Here is a 21199-nt window from a genome sequence, read left to right as displayed (position 1 = left end):
TGACATTAGCTCGTATCATGACAATCTCCATTTCGTTGTAGTACTCTTCAACAGTCTTTGTTCCTTGCTTAAGGAGTTGGAGTTTCTTGAAGTGGTCGCGGTTTTAGTAGGTTGGGATAAAACGTGCTCTCATGACATCCTTCATTTGCGCCCAAGTAGTTATGGGCGGTTCACCTCTTGACTCACGACGCTCAATGACTTGTTCCCACCAAATGAGGATGTAGTCTTGGAACTCAAGGGATGCCATCACGATCTTCTTCTCTTCCTCATAGTTGTGCAAGTGAAAGATTTTGTCAACCTTCAATGCCCATGAAAGGTACTCTTCAGGATCATTGCTTCCATTGAACTTGGGCATGGTGAACTTTAGCTTGTCGTATCATTGCTCTTCATTGTGTTGGCGTCGGGGATGATGACGTCCTTGACGAGGATTGTCTCCCTCAACTTGCTCTTGTCTTGGAGGATTTCCATTGTCTTCTTGCTCTTCGTGAACTTGACATTCTTGTTGAGCTTCTGGAGGAGCTTGAGGAACTTGGCGATGCACTCTTGATTGATAAATCCCCTCTTGAACTTCATCGCGAAGCGCTTCTTGTTGCTCAAGAGCTTGCCGGTTGCGCGTGGCTATGGCTCGACTTGAATCTTGGAGGGCACGTTGCGCCTCAAGTGCTTGAGCTTCATGTAGTTGTTGTTCTTGACGTTGTGCCTCGGCATCTTGTGCATCTTGGTGTTGTCGTGCTCGGTCTACCTCTTCTTGATGGCATTGGCATTGCCGTTCTCGTGCTTGTGCAAGAGTAGCTTGGTTTTGATGGTGTCATTGCTCTTGAGAGTCGTTGTCGTGTAGAGGATTGTGGTTTGCTTGACGGTCTTCGCGCGTAGCACATCGAAGAGTATTTGATGTTGGAGTACTTGAGCTGGAGATGGTGTCGTCGGAGTGTCGACTTGAGCGGCTCCGTCTTGAGTAGGAAGAAGTGGAAGAAGAGCGATTGAGCAACAAAGCACGAATCTCATTCATTATTGCGTCATTCTCTTGTTTGTGGTTGCCGAGCTTGTTGTCAACGTAGTCTCTTGTACGTTGCTCAGGGAGTCGCAAGTCGGTGGCGAGGTTGTCGATGCGTTCATTCATTGCTTGTTGCTCTTGATGCAAAGCTCGTTGTGCACCAAAGAGGTGGCTCTTTGTGACGTAGGAGGACATGTCGTTGTCTTGCTCGATGAAGAGTGGGTTCGTAGAAGTACTTGGCATCCATCATTCCAAGCAAATATGTGAGTGGGAGAAAGAGAAGAACTTATACCAAATGTACCTTGACCGATGTTGAAGATGGATCAATGATCACTCAAATGTGGTACAAGGAAATAGCACAATTGGTACCAATTCTTGTCGGTTCCTCACACCTACACAAGTAAAATCTTATAGTGGAGCTCGTTTAGGATGGTGGCACAAAATTTGATGCCAGTGTTAGTGAGATTCAATAATGTTGGAAAAGATTCACGAAATTGTAAATGCAACAAGTAGACCAATAGCAAGATATGGTACATGGGAACTCTCCCACAGAGAGATAAATGGGGTCGTGCAACCAAGGAATGAGCCAAAATGTGGAATCCATGAAAATGCTCTTGTTGCACAACACTAGAGAGACTCTAGCACAATTGCACAATAGGCGGATATGAAGACTTGTGCACAACCTACTAGGCAAAATGCAACGACTTCTATCCCAGGTATGCTATATGTATGGTATTCCGATGATATGATCCAAGATGATCGAGTATGACAATCTTAATGTAGTATGATGTTATGGTTCTTGCTTATAAGCTCTTTGCTTATCTTTCCCTTTTGCTTAAAAGCTTGTTTGGCTCTTTCTCTTTTGAGCTCTTTTCTCACGCAAAACTTGACGAACAAAGATATCAATTGTGTATATGCGATGACAACCTTGTGAAACAAGATATGATACCAAGATATGCACCACGATGATATGGTATGTATGCTATGGGAAGTCTGATCACTAATGTGCACAAGACACGTTGCCGGCAATACTCAAAGGCTAGTCCTGATAGGCAAGATACGCAAAATTGGGCTATGCCGGTTATCAATGTAATGGCAAGGCGTAGACAAAGATGTCGTCGAGATTACTGTCCTTGCTTACGGTTGAGGGTGTCACAATTGTTGAAGTGGTCGACGTCGAGTCCTTGGCGAAGATGAGCGGCGGTGATGTTGATGTCGAACCGTTCCGAGTTAGCCGAAACACCCTAGGAAACGATGAACCGCAACTCCAATGTGAAAACCAAATGTGTCAAAATTGTGTCATAGTTTGTAGTGGATGAGCTATGGTGGTTGCGGAAGGCGATGGTGGTATCGGGGTGCGTATGCAGAGGTGGAGGTGGTAGCGGCCGAACTGAACATTTTCAGTTTCGTCAGGAAACAACGGACGTCCGGTCGTCATACATCCGGTAGCTAGCGGACGTCCGGTGCATGGGGCGATTTCGGGCACGGGATGAACAACTAGGGTTCATGATGGAGGTGGCAAAATTGGTCAAATCCAAGCGATTTTGTGGATGGGAATGATGGGGGAAAGCTAGATCCACTTGTGGCAAAGCAAATCCATGGATCAAATCCAACAAAACTTCATCACACCAGCAAATCACAAAAAAAAATTGGGGCTGTTTTTTGTGGAGATTTTCGAAATTGGGGAAGAAGACAACAAAATCAAGCTAGAAAACAAAGGGTAGGGGATCCAAATACGTGATCAATGTGGCTCATGATACCAAGATGATGTAGAGTAGAACCTAACGGCCCGATCTTTCACGATTAGAGGGGATCCTACGAAGAACACGGATAACACGAGGGGAACACGAGGGAAAACGCAAGAGAGATCACTCAACCAACAAGATTCGGTCACACATATGCTAGATCCTTGAAACATAAAGAGATACACTATCCGAATCCAACAAGGGACGATACATAGGTAACCGGTTCTTCTCCGTGAGGAGGTCTTGAGGTCTTCACATGAGGGGTCTTGAATCCAAGTGGATCTTCTCCGAAGAGGTGAGAGTCTCTCTCGTGGAGTATATCCGGATGGATGAGCGAGGCTCTATCTCACATATGAGCTATCACAATGCTAACCCTAACTAGGAGGACGAGGAGGTCAATTTATAGTCTTAGTGCAAATGGGGGCGAAGTGAAGGGGTGCATGGGCCTTGGGCCCAAAACTGTGCGTAAACAGGTACCGGACGTCCGGTGGCTCGTGGGCTTCCGGATGTCCGGGAGTCACCGGACTTCTGCTTACTTTGGCTCAGTTGAAGTGGCACCGGATTTCTGCAGATGGCCGGTCGTCCGGTCGCTGGTCGTCCGCTGTTTTGGCTCGGGTGTGGTGGCGCCGGTCGTCCGATCCTGGCCAGACGTCCTCTCATTGTAGCTTGCGTTGGCTGGGACCTGGGTAGGCCGGGGCTTCACGAGTCGGATGTCCGGTCCCGGTTGGTCGTCCGGTGACTGTAGCTTCAGTGGCAGCTCTTCTTCTTGTCCTTCGCACTTGGCGTCCTCGCCGTCTTGTCCGTTGGGTGTAGCTGCTCCGTGGCCTTCCTCCAAGTAACTGATCACACATAGTGTTTCCGCATGAGGTAGTAGCCATGTCTCATGTATAGAAAGTGGTAGTTCGAAGAGGAGCGAGTTCACCATATCTTCGATAGCCTTTGCGTGTGCCCTTGTAATTGGTCCAAGTGGTGTCGTAGGAGACGTAGGTAGGTCCATGGGGATGACCTTGGGATGCTCCGCATCACCCAACCTCTTTAATTCTAGTGATGCCGACAACAAATCGGATTATCTCATAATCCTTGTCGCATAGCCATTCTACAATTTAGATCGAAGCTTAAAATAATTGTGGTTGAGGTTAGCATCAATAATTTATATCAAAGCTTAAAATAATGAACTTGGCTAAAATCCTAACCATGCTAGGACTCCTCAGATATTGTTAAAGAGCGGTTTTAAACATTTCCTCAAGCATGATTTTGTTTACCGAATCATACATAAACAATAAAGAAATATCAAAGGTGCTCTACTCATCTTCGAGTAATATCCATAGAGATGGACAGGAGCGTTGAATCTAAATAAAAGGTATCTAATCTATTTAGCCAAAAAGATTCATTCTCATCATAGCAGCAAGAAAAAAATAAAAGAGTCTACATAAATCCACTAAATTAAAATCAACAATTAGGAGTTGTTTAAATATATGTACTTTTCTATCTACAAAACTGAGCCACAAACACTACAAATGGAGGCAATAGTTAATCTCACCTTCAAACACATTAAAACATCTCGTATGTTTCATGTCAGGACTACATTTGTAAGGAGACTATTGATTTTTATTGAAAAAGTGGTCCCTAGAAGATCTTGTGATAATATGACTGTTTGGTTATCTTTTTCTTTGTTTCCAAAAAATCCAGAAACTGGGAAGTGGGAGAAGTAGATAGAACTGCTAGAACATAGGCTAGATCTTCGTCCGCTGCAAAGTGAAGTTCAGCTCTAGTCTTGTGAGGAGTTTAATCAGGCATACAAATTTGTATAGAGAAACTGCAATACACTGATGAATAATCAATCATAAAAATGCAACCTTCCTCAGTGGCATAAGTACAACATTGGACCACTTCCCAATAGAACTCCTAGTGGAATGAAAATATGGAATGAAGAGAAGCATCAGAGGTGTACCAGTTACACCATAAATAATAGACACACCTTATAAATCAAATAAGCGATAGATAACTTATTCACTGCCACTAACACAAAGTAGAGCGACAACATATAGTGTTATACAAGCCATAGTAAGAAAGGCCCAACCGGTCACTAATAGGTTTGCATCAGATAAATACTGATGGAATATGTTAATAGAAAGTGATAGAGGCAAAGGTGTCCCATCTTTCGATGAGATGGCGATTATTATTTCAGAGGAGTAGGCTTTCATGATGCGACTATGAATGTGCGAGGATGTCGCGCCTTAGCAATTGCTAAACCAACTCCGAGAGGTTATTGACCACGCCGGAGCACGATCAACCTGACCACGAATGTCTATTTCCTGCAAGCAAACGAAGAACAAGCAAGGAACTAAGATTGCAATCTGGATATTGTGAATATAAGATGAAAGCTTTATTGATCAAGGTGGGGTTCTGTGATGCCTTGGTCTGGTCGTTCAACACAAATGAAGTACGCGAAGTTGTAGCTATGGCGAACTTTTTATCTAAACAAAACCCAAAGTCTAAAGGATGCCCTAAGGGCAGTATATATGGAGGAAGAGGGGGGAATTTCGTGGCCCTTGGGGGAGGGGTCTGAAACCAAACCTATCTCTTGTTTCCCCACACATACGGACTCTAAAAACAGCCTATACTTACGTATTTCGAAATTACATGGGCCTGGCCCAATATTAAGGTGACGCAGCACCTATAATTGCCTCTGGACGAACTTTGTGAAGTGGCATCTTGTATATTTTGTCCAATACTTCATGCACTCATTACGGTGTCTTGAAAGTCCTTACATCATCACTTGAAACTTTGTTCTTGTTTGCCTTGCGCCTGCCATCATCTCCATCCTTGTTCTTCCTCCAATGTTCATCCTTCTCCAAGGTAGACCCTTCATTTGTAAGCACAACAAATGTATCCAATTTAGGCAGCATCATATTCTCATGAACATTAGAATCATTACCAAGAAATGAAAGTACCTGGTAATTTAATTGGCGTGCACGAACTCTAGTAATTAGTGCAGTATGTATAGAAGCAGGGGCTCTGGGTGTAACAATGGTATTGATGTCCTCCTCATCCTCCCCTTCTTGAAATGAAGTCGTCCTCGATGGAAGCTCATCTTCCTCACCCAAATAAGGCTTCAAATCTGCAATGTTAAAAGCGGTACTAACCCAAAAATCTATAGGCAGCTCAAGTTTATATGCATTATCAATTATTTTCTCTAACACCTTAAAAGGACCCTCAGCACGTGGCATTAGCTTTGATTTGCGCAAATTAGGAAATCTATCCTTACGCAAGTGTAACCAAACAAGATCTACAGGTGCAAACACAACATGTTTTCTACCCTTATCTCCAACAAGTTTATATTTAGCATTCATACACTCAATGTTTTCCTTAGTTAACTCATGCATTTTTTAAATCAATTCAGCATGTTGTTTAGCATCAAAATTAACCTTCTCCGAAGATGGAAGAGGCAACAAATCAATAGGTGCATGAGGTAGGAAACCATACACAATTTCAAGAGGGCACATCTTAGTAGTAGAATGCAATGAATGATTATAAGCAAATTCAATATGAGGCAAGCATTCTTCCCACATTTTCTTATCATTCTTCAAAACAGCCCTAACCATAGTAGACAATGTTCTATTGTCTACTTCAGTTTGTCCATCAGTTTGGGGGTGACAAGTAGTACAAAAAAGCAGTTTAGTCCCCAACTTAGCCCATAAACATCTCCAAAAGTGGCTACGAAATTTAGTATCACGATATGAAACAATAGTATTTGGCACACCTTACAAGCAAATAATTTCACGAAAGAACAAATCAGCAACATTAACAGCATCATCGCTTTTATGACATGGTATAAAGTGTGCCATTTTCGGGAATCTATCCACGACAACAAATATTCTATCCCTCCTCTTCTTTGTTTGAGGTAAACCTAAAACAAAGTCCATAGATATATCATCCCAAGGAACACTAGGTACAGGCAAAGGCATATATAAACCATGGGGATTGAGTCGTGACTTAGCTTTTTGACATGTAGTGCAGCAAGCAACAAAACGCTCAACATCCCGTCTCATCTTTGGCCAAAAGAAATGTGTAGCAAATACATCCTTCGTCTTATTCACGCCAAAGTGTCCCATTAATCGTCCTCCATGCACCTCCTGCAACAACAAAAGACAAATGGAGCTAGCTGGAATGCATAGCTTGTTAGCACGGGAGACAAATCCATCATTAACGACGGACTTGTTCCAAGTTCTCCCTTCCTTACAATTCTGCAATACATCTTTAAATTCAGCATCATGCACATATTGATCTTTGATGGTCTCCAAACCAAATATTTTAAAGTCAAGTTGTGAAAGCATAGTATAACGACGAGACAATGCATCAGCAATAACATTTTCTTTACCCTTCTTGTGTTTAATGACATAACGGAAAGTCTCATTGAATTCAACCCATTTAGCATGTCTACGGTTCAGTTTTGCTTGACTGTTAATGTGTTTCAAAGATTCATGATCAGAATGTATAACAAATTCTTTGGGCCATAAATAATGTTGCCATGTTTCTAAAGTCCGAACAAGAGCATATAATTCTTTATCATAAGTAGAATAATTCAGACTAGGCCCACTCAATTTTTCAAAAAAGTATGCAACAGGTTTCCCATCTTGTAATAACACACCTGCTAATCCAATTCCACTAGCCTCACATTCAAGATCAAAAGTCTTATTAAAATCAGGAAGTTGGTTTATAGGAGCTTGTGTCAACTTATTTTTCCATACAGTGAAGGCTTCTTCCTATGCGGTACCCAAAACAAAAGGCACATCCTTCTTTGTAAGCTCATTGAGAGGTGCAGCAATGGTGCTGAAATCTCTCACAAACGCCTATAGAATCCAGCAAGGCCAAGAAAACTCCTCACTTGTCTGAACTTTTTGGGCTACAACCAACTCCCAATAGCTTCAATCTTGGCTTTATCAACTTCAATTCCCTGTGGAGTAACAACATAGCCAAGAAAAGATACTCGGTCAGTGCAAAAGCTGCAGTTCCCAAGGTTACCAAACAAACGTGCATCCGGTAGAGCAATAAAAACAACACGTAAATGTTCCAAATGTTCCTCCAAAGATTTGTTATAAATCAATATATCATCAAAATAGACTACCACAAATCATCCAATGAAAGCACGTAAAACTTTGTTCATTAATCTCATGAAACTACTACGTGCATTAGTTAACCCAAAAGGCATGACTAACCACTCATATAATCCAAACTTAGCTTTAAATGTTGTTTTCCATTCATCTACCAATTTCTTACGAATTTGATGGTATCCACTACGCAAACCAACTTTGGAGAATATTGTAGAGCCACTCAATTCATCAAGCATGCCATCTAGCCTAGGAATAGGATGTTGGTAACGAACAGTAATATTATTAATGCCTCGACAATCAACACACAAACACGACGTACCATCCTTTTTTGGCACTAGTATAATAGGAACAGCACAAGGACTAAGAGATTCATGTATATAACCTTTGTCGAGCAGCTCCTGTACTTGACGCATAATCTCCTTCGTTTCCTCTGGATTGGTACGGTACGATGCACGGTTTGGCAGCGAAGCATCGTGATGAGGACATCAATACCATTGCTACACCCACAGCCCCTGCTGCTATACATACTTGACCAATTACTAGAGCTCGCGCACGCCAATTAAATTATCAGGTACTTTCGTTTCTTGGTAATGATTCTAATGTTCATGAGAATATGATGCTGCCTAAATTGGATACATTTGTTTTGCTTACAAATGAAGGGCCTAGCTTGGATAAGAGGGATGAACACTGGAGCAAGACCAAGCATGGAGATGATGGCATGCGCAAGGGGATCGAGAATGGAGTTACACGTGATGATTTCAGGACTTTAAAGCCACCATAATGAGTGCATGAAGCCTTGGACGAAATATACAAGATGCCACTTCATAAATTTCGTCCAGAGTCTATCCTAAGTGCTGTGTCACCTTATTATTGGGCCAGGCCCATGTATTCTCGAAATACTTAAGTATAGGCTGTTTTTAGAGTCCGTATGTGTGGGGAAACAAGAGTTAGGGTTGGTTTCGGACCCCTCCTCCAAGGGCCACGAAACCCCCCCCCTCTTCCTCCATATATACAGCCCTTAGGGCATCGTTTAGACTTTGGGTTTTGTTTAGATTAAAGTTCGCCATAGCTACAACTTCGCGTACTTTGTTTGTGTTCAACAACCAGACAAAGGCGTCACAGAACCCCACCTCGATCAATAAAGCTTTCCTCTTATATTCGCAATATCCAGATTGCAATCTCAGTTTCTTGCTTGTTCTTCGTTTGCCTGCAGGAAACAGACCTTCGTGGTCAGGTTGATCGTGCTCCGGCGTGGGCAATAACCTCTCGGAGTTGGTTTAGCGATTGCTAAGGCGCGACGTCCTCGCACGTTCGTAGTCGGATCGTCAAAGTCAACTTCCTCCAAAATGATAGCCACCATCTCATCGAAATACGGGACACCTTTGCCTCTATCAAGTCGTATCAGATTTCTAGGTTGCTCGGTGAAATTTTACAGTTTTTCGTAGTATAGATCGACTCTGTTCTTCATACCTACAGTCCACGAAAAAGCCAAAAAAATAGGGTTAGTTCATCATATCTAAACAAATCTGAGCCTTTGCATAATCTTTTTAGGGTTCTGTTCACAAGTTGTCACGCCGCCGCCGCACCATTGTCATCACTTCTACCATATACCACCATCGTCATCACCGCTGCCATATACCACCATCGTCATCACCGCTGCCATATACCACCATCATCATCACCACTGTCATATACCACCATCGTCATCACCGTTGCCATATACCACCATCGTCATCACCACTGCCTTTACCACATATCCACCGCCATCACGATAATCCGAGTCAACCTCCATCACCGATTCACCACCAGTCCGAGTTTCCACCAGATTCATTTCCGCCACCAGTCCTAGTCCAAGTCTAGTATTTGTTGCTTTGTTTTGGATTTCCAGATCACGCCATACTCCGAGTCGTGACAGAGTCGGACTCCCCAACTTCCATACTACCCGCAGTAGAAAAATAGTTCCAAACTAAAAAAAGTCTGGAAAGTTCTGGCTAGGCAGTTTTTAGAGCATTTGTAGACTTTTTAGAAAAAAAATTGTTGCGGAGCAAAAAAAAAGAGGAAAAAGTAAAAAAAGGTGAAAAAAAATCAGAGCGTGCTCCTCCCTTGTTTACGTGCAGCGCCGTGATTTTGTTAGTGTTCTAGGCTCGCGTCTCTAGCACGGTCTAGCCTAGGACCAACACAGTACCGTCATTGAGCGTTTATTCAACTTTGCATCTCTAAATTGATTATTGCTGACCCTTTTTGCTACCATATTATAAGCCTTCCCAGCTCCACATACATCTACGTCATGCGTTTGACTCTCCCTGGTAACCGCTCTATCCAAACTTTGAGAGTTTTGACTACGACGGTTGCCGATCACCGCCTGCTGCTGGGTAAGAACTGGTAAGAATTTGAGATTTGCTTGACGGATTTGTGACACCCACTATCACCTCTTGTTAGTAGTCTGTAGGATCATATTCTTGTGTGTTTCTATTGCTGCTAACCATGGCAGGATCACAAGCCGACGAGACTGACTGGGAGAACATGACGAATAAGGAGTTGCATGATAAATTTCAGCAAATGATGAGTGGATAGGTGCAAGATGTGCTAAAAAGATTTGAAGAGGCCATGGAGAAGATAGATGGCATGGAGAAGACGTTTGAAACAAAGCTCGATAACAAGGTATGAATTGCTCGTGTGTCTTCCACCACCACCATCGGCTGCACCTAACGCACCTCTACAACAACAACAACGACGACGACTACCTCCACATTGCGAAATAGCCCTCCGCCGAGCGAGTCGTGTCCCTCTTGTGCCTAGTCAAACTGTTGGTGCTGCTGTTGATTCTTCTGTGGCTCCTGTTGCTGATGCTGAGGAGGAGGATTATGTGGGAGATTATGAGGATGAGGTTGATCAAAATCAGAACTACGTGCAACCACCAGCACCACAACCACCAGGTCGTCCACATGCAAATAATGCCAATGGTAGGGCTCCCCTCAGGTACGAGATCATGACCATCTCCCTAAACTGAAATTGAATATTCCACCATTTGAGGGTAGATATGTTCCTAATATATATCTTACTTGGGAGTTAGAAACTGAACAACGATTTACATGTTTACAATATCCTGAGGAGAGACGTGTTCCTGCTATTGTTTGTGCTTTCACTAGCTTTGCATGTGTTTGGTGGTCTGAACATTGCAGATTATATCCTATTCCAGCTACTTGGGCTGCTTTGAAAACTGCTATGCATACTCGTTGGGTTCCACGATATTATCAACATGAATTACTTCAAAAATTGCAGCGTTTAAGACAAGGAAAAAATATGTAGAAGAATATTATCAGGAATTGCAAACTGGCATGATTAGATGTGGTATTGTTGAGGAGAATGAAGCTATGCTTGCACATTTTATGGGTGGATTAAATAGAGAGATTCAGACCATTCTAGAGTATAAGGAGTATACTAATATCACTCGTTTATTCCATCTTGCTTGTAAAGCTAAACGTGAAGTGTAGGATTGACAGGCATTGGCGCGAACTAACTTTTCTGCAGGTCGATCTTCATCATGGACACCACATGCATCCTCTACTTCCACTGGACCAGCACCTCCATCAGGTGCCACCTCCAGCCGTGATACAAGAAAGCAAGCACAACCACCACTATCTGCCAAGAGCACACCTGCTGGGCCTACGCAGAGCTCTTCTTCTTCCATGGCATCAACAGGGCACACAAGTGATATTATTTGTCGTCGTTGTAAGGGAAGAGGACATTTTGCGAGAGAATGCAAATCTCAGCGTGTGATGATTGTTACTGAGGATGGTGGGTATGAGTCCGCTAGAGACTATGATGAGGAGACTTTGGCTCTTATTACACATGAAGAACACGGTGGAGATGATTCTGATCGTGAGACGCAATACATGGCTGCTGAAGATGCTGACGGGTATGAATGTTTAGTTGCTCAACGTGTTTTGAGTGTGCAGGTTACACAAGCTGAGCAAAATCAGAGGCATAATTTGTTCCATACAAAGGTAGTTGTGAAGGAACGTTATGTTCGCATCATCATAGATGGAGGGAGCTGCAATAACTTGGCTAGCATGGAGATGGTGGAGAAGCTATCTCTCACCACAAGACCATATCCACATCCTTACTACATCCAATGGTTCAACAACAGCGGCAAGGTTAAGGTAACACGTACTGTTCGTGTGCATTTTAGTATCTCTACATATGCTGATTATGTTGATTGTGATGTGGTACCTATGCAAGCATGTTCCTTATTACTTGGTATACCATGGCAATTTGATAAAAAATTATGTACACCATGGTAGAAACAATCAGTATACTCTTGTTCATAAGGATAAAAATATTACTTTGCTTCCTATGACTCCTGATTCCATTTTGAAAGATGATATTAATAGAGCTAATAAAGCAAAACAGGAGAAAAATAAGAGTGAAAATCAGATTGTGGCAAAAGAATTTGAGCAACAAATGAAGCCTAATAATAAACCATCTAGTGTTGCTTCTAAAATTAAATTGAAAAGTGCATGTTTACTTGCCACCAAATCTGATATTGATGATCTAGATTTTAGCAAATTTGTTTGCTATGCTTTTGTGTGCAAAGAGGCATTATTTTCATTCGAGGACGTGTCTTCCTCTTTGCCTCCTGCTGTCACTAACATTTTGCAGGAGTTCGCTGACGTCTTTCCACAAGACGTGCCACCGGGATTACCACCTATTCGAGGGATTGAGCATCAAATTGAATTAATTCCCAGTGCATCATTACCCAACCATGCACCATACCGAGGAGACGAAGGAGATTATGTGTCAAGTACAAGAACTGCTCGACAAAGGTTATATACGTGAATCCCTTAGTCCTTGTGCTGTTCATATCATTTTAGTGCCGAAAAAGGATGGTACGTCGCGTATGTGCATTGATTGTAGAGGCATTAATAATATTACTATTCGTTATCGTCATCCTATTCCTAGGCTAGATGATATGCTTGGTGAATTGAGTGGCTCTACAATATTCTCCAAAGTTCATTTGCATAGTGGATACCGTCAAATTCGTATGAAATTGGGATATGAATGGAAAACAGCATTTAAAACTAAGTTTGGATTATATGAGTGGTTAGTCATGCCTTTTGTGTTAACTAATGCACCTAGTACTTTCATGAGATTAATGAATGAAGTTTTACGTGCTTTCATTGGACGACTTGTGGTAGTTTACTTTTATGACATATTGATTTATAGCAAATCTTTGGAGGAACATTTGGAACATTTACATGCTGCTTTATTGGTCTACGTGATGCACGTTTGTTTGGTAACCTTGGAAAGTGCACCTTTTGCACCGACCGAGTATCTTTTCTTGGCTATGTTGTTACTCCATAGGGAATTGAAGTTGATAAAGCCAAGGTTGAAGCTATTGAGAGTTGGCCGCAGCCCAAAATGGTCACACAAGTGAGGAGTTTCCTTGGCCTCGCTGGTTTCAATAGGCGTTTTGTGAGAGATTTCAGCACCATTGTTGCACCTCTCAATGAGCTTACAAAGAAGGATGTGCCTTTTGTTTGGGGTACCGCACAGGAAGAAGCCTTCATGGTATTGAAAGATAAGTTGACACATGCTCCTTTACTCCAACCTCCTGATTTTAATAAGACTTTTGAGCTTGAATGTGATGCTAGTGGAATTGGATTAGGAGGTGTGTTATTACAAGATGGCAAACATGTCGCATACTTTTCTGAAAAATTGAGTGGGCCTAGTCTGAACTATTCTATTTATGATAAAGAATTATATGCTCTTATTCAGACCTTAGAAACATGGCAACATTATTTATGGACCAAGGAATTTGTTATACATTCTGATCATGAATCTTTGAAACACATTAACAGTCAAGCAAAACTGAACCGTAGACATGCTAAATGGGTTGAATTCAATGAGACTTTCCTTTATGTCATTAAACACAAGAAGGGTAAAGAAAATGTTATTGCTGATGCATTGTCTCGTCGTTATACTATGCTTTCACAACTTGACTTTAAAATATTTGGTTTGGAGACCATCAAAGATCAATATGTGCATGATGCTGAATTTAAAGATGTATTGCAGAATTGTAAGGAAGGGAGAACTTGGAACAAGTTCGTTCTTAACGATGGATTTGTGTTTCGTGCTAACAAGCTATGCATTCCAGCTAGCTCTGTTCGTCTTTTGTTGTTGCAGGAGGCGCATGGAGGAGGATTAATGGGACACTTTAGCGTCAAGAAGACGGAGGATATACTTGCTACACATTTGTTTTGGCCAAAGATGAGACCGGATGTTGAGCGTTTTGTTGCTCGCTGCACTACATGTCAAAAAGCTAAGTCACGACTCAATCCTCATGGTTTATATATGCCTTTGCCTGTACCTAGTGTTCCTTGGGAGGATATATCTGTGGACTTTGTTTTAGGTTTACCTGAACAAAGAAGGGGAGGGATAGCATATTTGTTATCGTGGACAGAATCTTGAAAATGGCACACTTTATACCATGTCATAAAAGCCATGATGCTGTTAATGTTGCTGATTTGTTCTTTCGTGAAATTATTCGCTTGCATGGTGTGCCAAATACTATTGTTTCAGATCGTGATACTAAATTTCTTAGCCACTTTTGGAGATGTTTATGGGCTAAGTTGGGGACTAAACTGCTTTTTAGTACTACTTGTCACCCCCAAACTGATGGACAAACTAAAGTAGTCAATAGAACATTGTCTACTACGCTTAGGGCTGTTTTGAAGAATAATAAGAAAATGTGGGAAGAATGCTTGCCTCATATTGAATTTGCTTATAATCGTTCATTGCATTCTACTACTAATATGTACCCTTTTGAAATTGTGTATGGTTTTCTACCTCGTGCACCTATTGATTTGTTGCATCTTCCATCTTCGGAGAAGGTTAATTTTGATGCTAAAGAATGTGCTAAATTGATTTTAAAAATGCACGAGTTAACTAAGGAAAACATTGAGCGTATGAATGCTAAATATAAACTTGCTGGAGATAAGGGTAGAAAACATGTTGTGTTTGCACCTGGAGATCTTGTTTGGTTACATTTGTGTAAGGATAGATTTCCTAATTTGCGCAAATCAAAGCTAATGCCACGGGCTGATGGTCCTTTTAAGGTCTTAGAGAAAATAAATGACAATGCATATAAAGTTGAGCTGCCTGCAGATTTTAGGGTTAGTCCCACTTTTAACATTGCAGATTTGAAGCCTTATTTGGGTGAGGAAGATGAGCTTTCGTCGAGGATGACTTCATTTCAAGAAGGGGATGATGATGAGGGCATCAATACCATTGTTACAGCCACACCCCCTGCTGCTATACATATTGGACCAATTAATAGAGCTCGCGCACGCCAATTAAATTATCAGGTACTTTCGTTTCTTGGTAATGATTCTAATGTTCATGAGAATATGATGTTGCCTAAATTGGATACATTTGTTTTGCTTACAAATGAAGGGCCCAGCTTGGATAAGAGGGATGAACACTGGAGCAAGACCAAGCTCGGAGATGATGGCATGCGCAAGGGGATCGAGAACGGAGTTACACGTGATGATTTCAGGACTTTGAAGCCACCATAATGAGTGCATGAAGCCTTGGACGAAATATACAAGATGCCAGTTCATAAATTTCGTCCAGAGGCTATTCTAGGTGTCGCGTCACCTTTTTATTGGGCCAGGCCCATGTATTTTCGAAATACTTAAGTATAGGTTGTTTTTAGAGTTTGTATGTGTGGGGAAACAAGAATTAGGGTTGGTTTCGGACCCCTCCTCCAAGGGCCACGAAATTCCCCACCCTCTTCCTCCATATATACAGCCCTTACGGCGTCGTTTAGACTTTGGGTTTTGTTTAGATTAAAGTTCTCCATAGCTGCAACTTCGCGTACTTCATTTTTGTTCAAGAACCAGACAAAGGCGTCACAAAACCCCACCTCGATCAAGAAAGATTTCCTCTTGTATTTGCAATATCCAGATTGCAATCTTAGTTTCTTGCTTGTTCTTTGTTTGCTTGGAGGAAACAGACCTTCATGGTCAGGTTGATCATGCTCCGGCGTGGTCAATAACCTCTTGGAGTTGGTTTAGCGATTGCTAAGGCGCGACGTCCTCGCACGTTCATAGTCGGATCGTCAAAGTCAACTTCCTCCAAAACGATAGCCACCATCTCATCGAAAGACGGACATCTTTGCCTCTATCACACTGGGAATTAAGTCAATCTGATGCTCAATCCCTCAAATAGGTGGTAATTCTGGTGGCACGTCTTGGGGAAAGACATCAGCAAATTCCTGCAAAATGTTAGTGACAGCAGGAGGCAAAGAGGAAGATACATCCTCGAAAGAAAATAGTGCCTCTTTGCACACAAAAGCATAGCAAACAGATTTGCTGAAATCTAGATCATCAATATCAGATTTAGTGGCAAGTAAACATGCACTTTTCAATTTAATTTCAGAAGCAACACTAGATGGTCTATTATTAGGCTTCATTTGTTGCTCAACTTCTTTTGCCACAATCTGATTTTCAGTCTTATTTTTCTCTTGTTTTGCTTTATTAGCTCTATTAATATCATCTTTCAAAATGGAATCATGAGTCATAGAAAGCAAAGTAATATATTTTCTTTATGAACAAGAGTATATTGATTGTTTCTACCATGGTGTACAAATTTTTTATCAAATTTCCATGGTCTACCAAGTAATAAGGAACATGTTTGCATACCACATCACAATCAACATAATCAGCATATGTAGAGATACTAAAATTCACATGAATAGATGTGGATGTGGATGTGGTCTTGTGGTGACAGATAGCTTCTCCACCATCTCCATGCTAGCCAACTTGTTGTAGCTCCCTCCATCTATGATGACACGAACAGAACGTTCCTTCACAACTCCCTTTGTATGGAACAAATTATGCCTTTGATTTTGCTCAGCTAGTGTGACCTGCACACTCAAAACACATTGAGCAACTAAACATTCATACCTGTCATCATCTTCAGGGGCCATGTATTGTGTCTCATGATCAGAATCATCTCCACCGTGTTCGTCACTTGTAATAAGAGCCAAAGTCTCCTTATCATAGTCACTAGCCCACCATCCTTAGTAGCAATCATCACACGCTTAGATAGGCATTCTCTTGCATAATGACCTCCACCCTTGCAACTACGACAAATAATATCATGTGTTTGCCCTGTTGATGCCATGGATGAAGAAGAGCTCTGTGCGGAACCGGAAGGTGTACTCCTGGCAGATGGTGGTGGTGGCGCATGTTTTCTTGTATCTCGGTTGGAATTGGCGGCTAAAGTCTGTGGTGCTGCAGTAGGACGTGTGGGAGTAGAGGATGCACGTGGTGTCCATGATGAAGGTCGACCTACAGAAAAGTTAGTTCGCACCAATGCCTGTCGACCCCGCACTTCACGTTCAGCTTTGCAAGCAAGATGGAATAAACGAGTGATATTATTATACTCCTTATACTGTAGAATGGTCTGAATCTCTTTATTTAATCCACCCATAAAAATTTCCAAGCATAGCTTCATTATCCTCAACAATACCACATCTAATCATTCCAGTTTGCAATTCCTGATAATATTCTTCTATAGAATTATTCCTTGTGTTAAATGCTGCAATTTTTGAAGTAATTCACGTTGATAATATGGTGGAACCCAACGAGTATGCATAGCATTTTTCAAAGCAGCCCAAGTAGCCGGAATAGGATATAATCTACAATGTTCACACCACCAAGCACATGCAAAACTAGTGAAATCACAAACTGTTGCAGGAACACATCTCTCCTCAGGATATTGTAAACATGTAAAACGTTGTTCAGTTTCTAACTCCCAAGTAAGATATATATCAGGAACATATCTACCCTCAAATGGTGGAATATTCAATTTTAGTTTAGGAAGATGGTCATGATCTCGTACCTCAGGTGGTGGCACAACCCTACCGTTGCGATGATATGCATGAGGATGACCTGGTGGTGATGGTGCTGGTGGTTGCACGTACTTCTGATTTTGATCAACCTCATCCTCATAATGGTCCTCCACCTTTGCAGTAGTAGCAGGAGCTACAGAAGCATCAACAGTAGGTACCGCGGCACCAGAATTTTGACCAGGCTCAAGGGGAACACGCAGTGCTCATCCCACTTGATTTGGAAGGCGATGTTGTTGTTGTTGTTGTTGTTGTTGTTGTTGTTGTTGCTACTATATAGGTGCGACAGGTGCAGCGGGTGATGGTTTTGGAAGACGCGTGAGCAATTCATTAAACTTGTTATCGAGCTTTGTTTTGAACGCCTTCTCAATGCCATCTATCTTCTCCATGGCCTGTTCAAATCTATTTAGCACATCTTCCACATGTCCACTCATCATTTGCTGAAACTTATCATGTAACTCTTTGTTCGTCATGTTCTCACAGTCAGTCTCGCCGGCTTATGATCCTGCCATGGTTGGTGGCAATAGAAACACACAAGAATATGATCCTACAGACTACTAGGAAGTGGTGCTGGTGTGTCACAAATCCGTCAAGCGAATCTCAAAATCTTACCAGTCCTTACCAAGCAGCAGGTGGTGATCAGCAACCGTTGTAGTCAAAACTCTCAAAAGCTTGGATAGAGCGATTGCCAGGGAGAGTCAAACGCACGACGTAGATGTATGTGGAGCTGGGAAGGCTTATAATATGGTAGCAAAAAGGGTCAGCAATAATCAATTCAGAGATGCAAAGTTGAATAAACGCTCAACGACGATACTGTTCTAGACCGTACAAGAGAAGCGAGCCTACAACACTAACAAATCACAGTGCGACACGTAAACAAGGGAAAAGCACACTCTGGGAAAAAATTCTCTCTTTTTATTGCGCTCCTTATTTTTTTGCAAAAAATCATTATAATGGCGAGTGTCTTAAAACTCTTCCCAAGTCAAATTGACAGGATAGGCAAGAAATTTTTTTGACTACTTTTTTCGGAAAGCAAGGCAGTGACGACGAAAAAATGCGACAAAAAATCACTATGATGGTGAGTGTCTCAAAAGACTCAGAAAAGTCTAAAATTGGATAGGGAAAAATATTTTCACCTGCCAAAATTTTGGCCTCAAAACTGCTCGGGAGTCTCCAGACTTTTTTTTCCAGAACCTACTCAGGCAAGGAAACATGAATCGGAAAATAGATGGATCTCGAAAACAAACCTAATATGAAAAGAACTCGGATTGGTGGTGGATATATGGTGGTAGGATATGGCAGCGGTGGTGGCATATGGCACGGTGGTAGGATATACAGGAGTGGTGATATATGGAAGCGGTAGTAGGATATGGTAGTGGTGGTGGTATATGGCAGCGGTGGTGGTATATGGTTGCAGCGATGAAGATGATGCGGTGGCGGCGTGACAAATTGTGAAAGAACTCGAAACTCTAAAGGACTAGACGCTAAGATCAACAACTAGACACGATGATGCAACCGCAAATTCAACAAAGCAAAAACCCTAAAAAGATTATGCAAAGGCTTAGATTGGTTCGGATATGATGAACTAAGCCTAATTGTTTTGTGGATTTTTCGTGGACTGTAAGTATGAAGAACAAACTCGATCTAAACTACAAAAAACTGTAAAATCTCACCGAGCAACCTGGAAATCTGATACCACTTGATAGAGGCAAAGGTGTCCCGTCTTTTGATGAGACGGTGATTATCGTTTCAGAGGTAGACTTTCACGATCCGACTACGAACATGCGAGGACGTCGCACCTTAGCAATTGCTAAACCAACTCCGAGAGGTTATTAACCACGCTGGAGCACGATCAACCTGACCACGAAGGTCTATTTCCTACAAGCAAACAAAGAACAAGCAAGAAACTAAGATTGCAATATGGATATTGCGAATATAAGATGAAAGCTTTATTGATCAAGGTGGGGTTCTGTGACGCCTTGGTCTGGTCGTTGAACTCAAACGAAGTACGTGAAGTTGCAGCTATGGCGAACTTTTTATCTAAACAAAACCCAATGTCTGAACGACGCCCTAAGGGCTGTATATATGGAGGAAGAGGGGGGGAATTTCGTGGCCCTTGGGGGAGGGGTCCGAAACCAACCCTATCTATTGTTTCCCCACACATACGGACTCTAAAAACATCCTATACTTATGTATTTCGAAATTACATGGGCCTGGACCAATATTAAGGTGATGTAGCACCTATAATAGCCTTTGGACGAAATTTGTGAAGTGGCATCTTGTATGTTTTGTCCAAGACTTCATGCACTCATTACGGTGGCTTCAAAGTCCTTAAATTATCACTTGAAACTTCGTTCTTGTTTCCCTTGCGCATGCCATCATCTCCATGCTTGTTCTTGCTCCAATGTTCATCCTTCTCCAAGCTAGACCCTTCATTTGTAATCACAACAAATGTATCCAATTTAGGCAGCATCATATTCTCATGAACATTAGAATCATTACCAAGAAACGAAAGTACGTGGTAATTTAATTGGCGTGCATGAGCTCTAGTAATTGGTCTAGTATGTATAGTAGCAGGGGTTGTGGGTGTAACAATGGTACTGATGTCCTCATCAAAAAGTAGAGCTTTGTTTTCACACATGCAGCAATAGTAGAAATAAATAACCTCATTGTTCAAAATTTAGTATTCCCTCCATCCTATAATATAAGATGTTTTTTGACATTAGTGTAGTGTCAAAAAATGTCGTACACTATGAGACGAAGGGAGTAGTTGAGGTCCAAGATGCAAACTCATGCAGTAGAGAAGTTTTTAATGTGCACTACATATTGTTTCTCATCTTCCACAACCTATGAGTGACCGTCCGCATATAATACTCATCTGCGCGACATCCAAAAGAATTTGTATTTGCATACCAAGCACACAATGCCAGTAAATTCTTGTTCCAATTGAAGCGTAGAGAAGTTTTTAATGTGCACTACATATTGTTTCTCATGTTCCACAACCTATGAGTGACCGTCCGCACAACGAGCTTTAGGAGGTTGTCCGCTTAGTGGAGGAGGTAGATGTAGTCAAGCTTCTTCGCATCCCGCGACTACGCTGCCACGTTCATGACCACCCGCACAGTGAGTTGCAGGAGGGAGAACCGGTAGTAGAGGTGTTGCCACTGCATATAGATTGTGTTGGTGCGGACCACTAGCTCTCTTAAGATGAAGACTGACTCTATTCCTATATAACAATTTTGGTGTTGTTTGCTTATTGTTCTTTCCCTGTCATTTTTCCCTGTTCTTAATGCAAAGATAGTAACAAAAAGACTAATTCCACATTTCTTTCCCTGACATTTTCCCCTAAACCTCTATCTTTTCAATGCAAAGAAACACAAACGTTTCAAAATTACATCTTCCTTACACCATGAAGTCATTATTTAAAGTG

Source organism: Triticum aestivum, chromosome 6A (assembly GCF_018294505.1).
Source record: "Triticum aestivum cultivar Chinese Spring chromosome 6A, IWGSC CS RefSeq v2.1, whole genome shotgun sequence".
NCBI classification, from domain to species: domain Eukaryota; kingdom Viridiplantae; phylum Streptophyta; class Magnoliopsida; order Poales; family Poaceae; genus Triticum; species Triticum aestivum.
Note: the sequence above shows the minus strand (reverse complement) of the source record.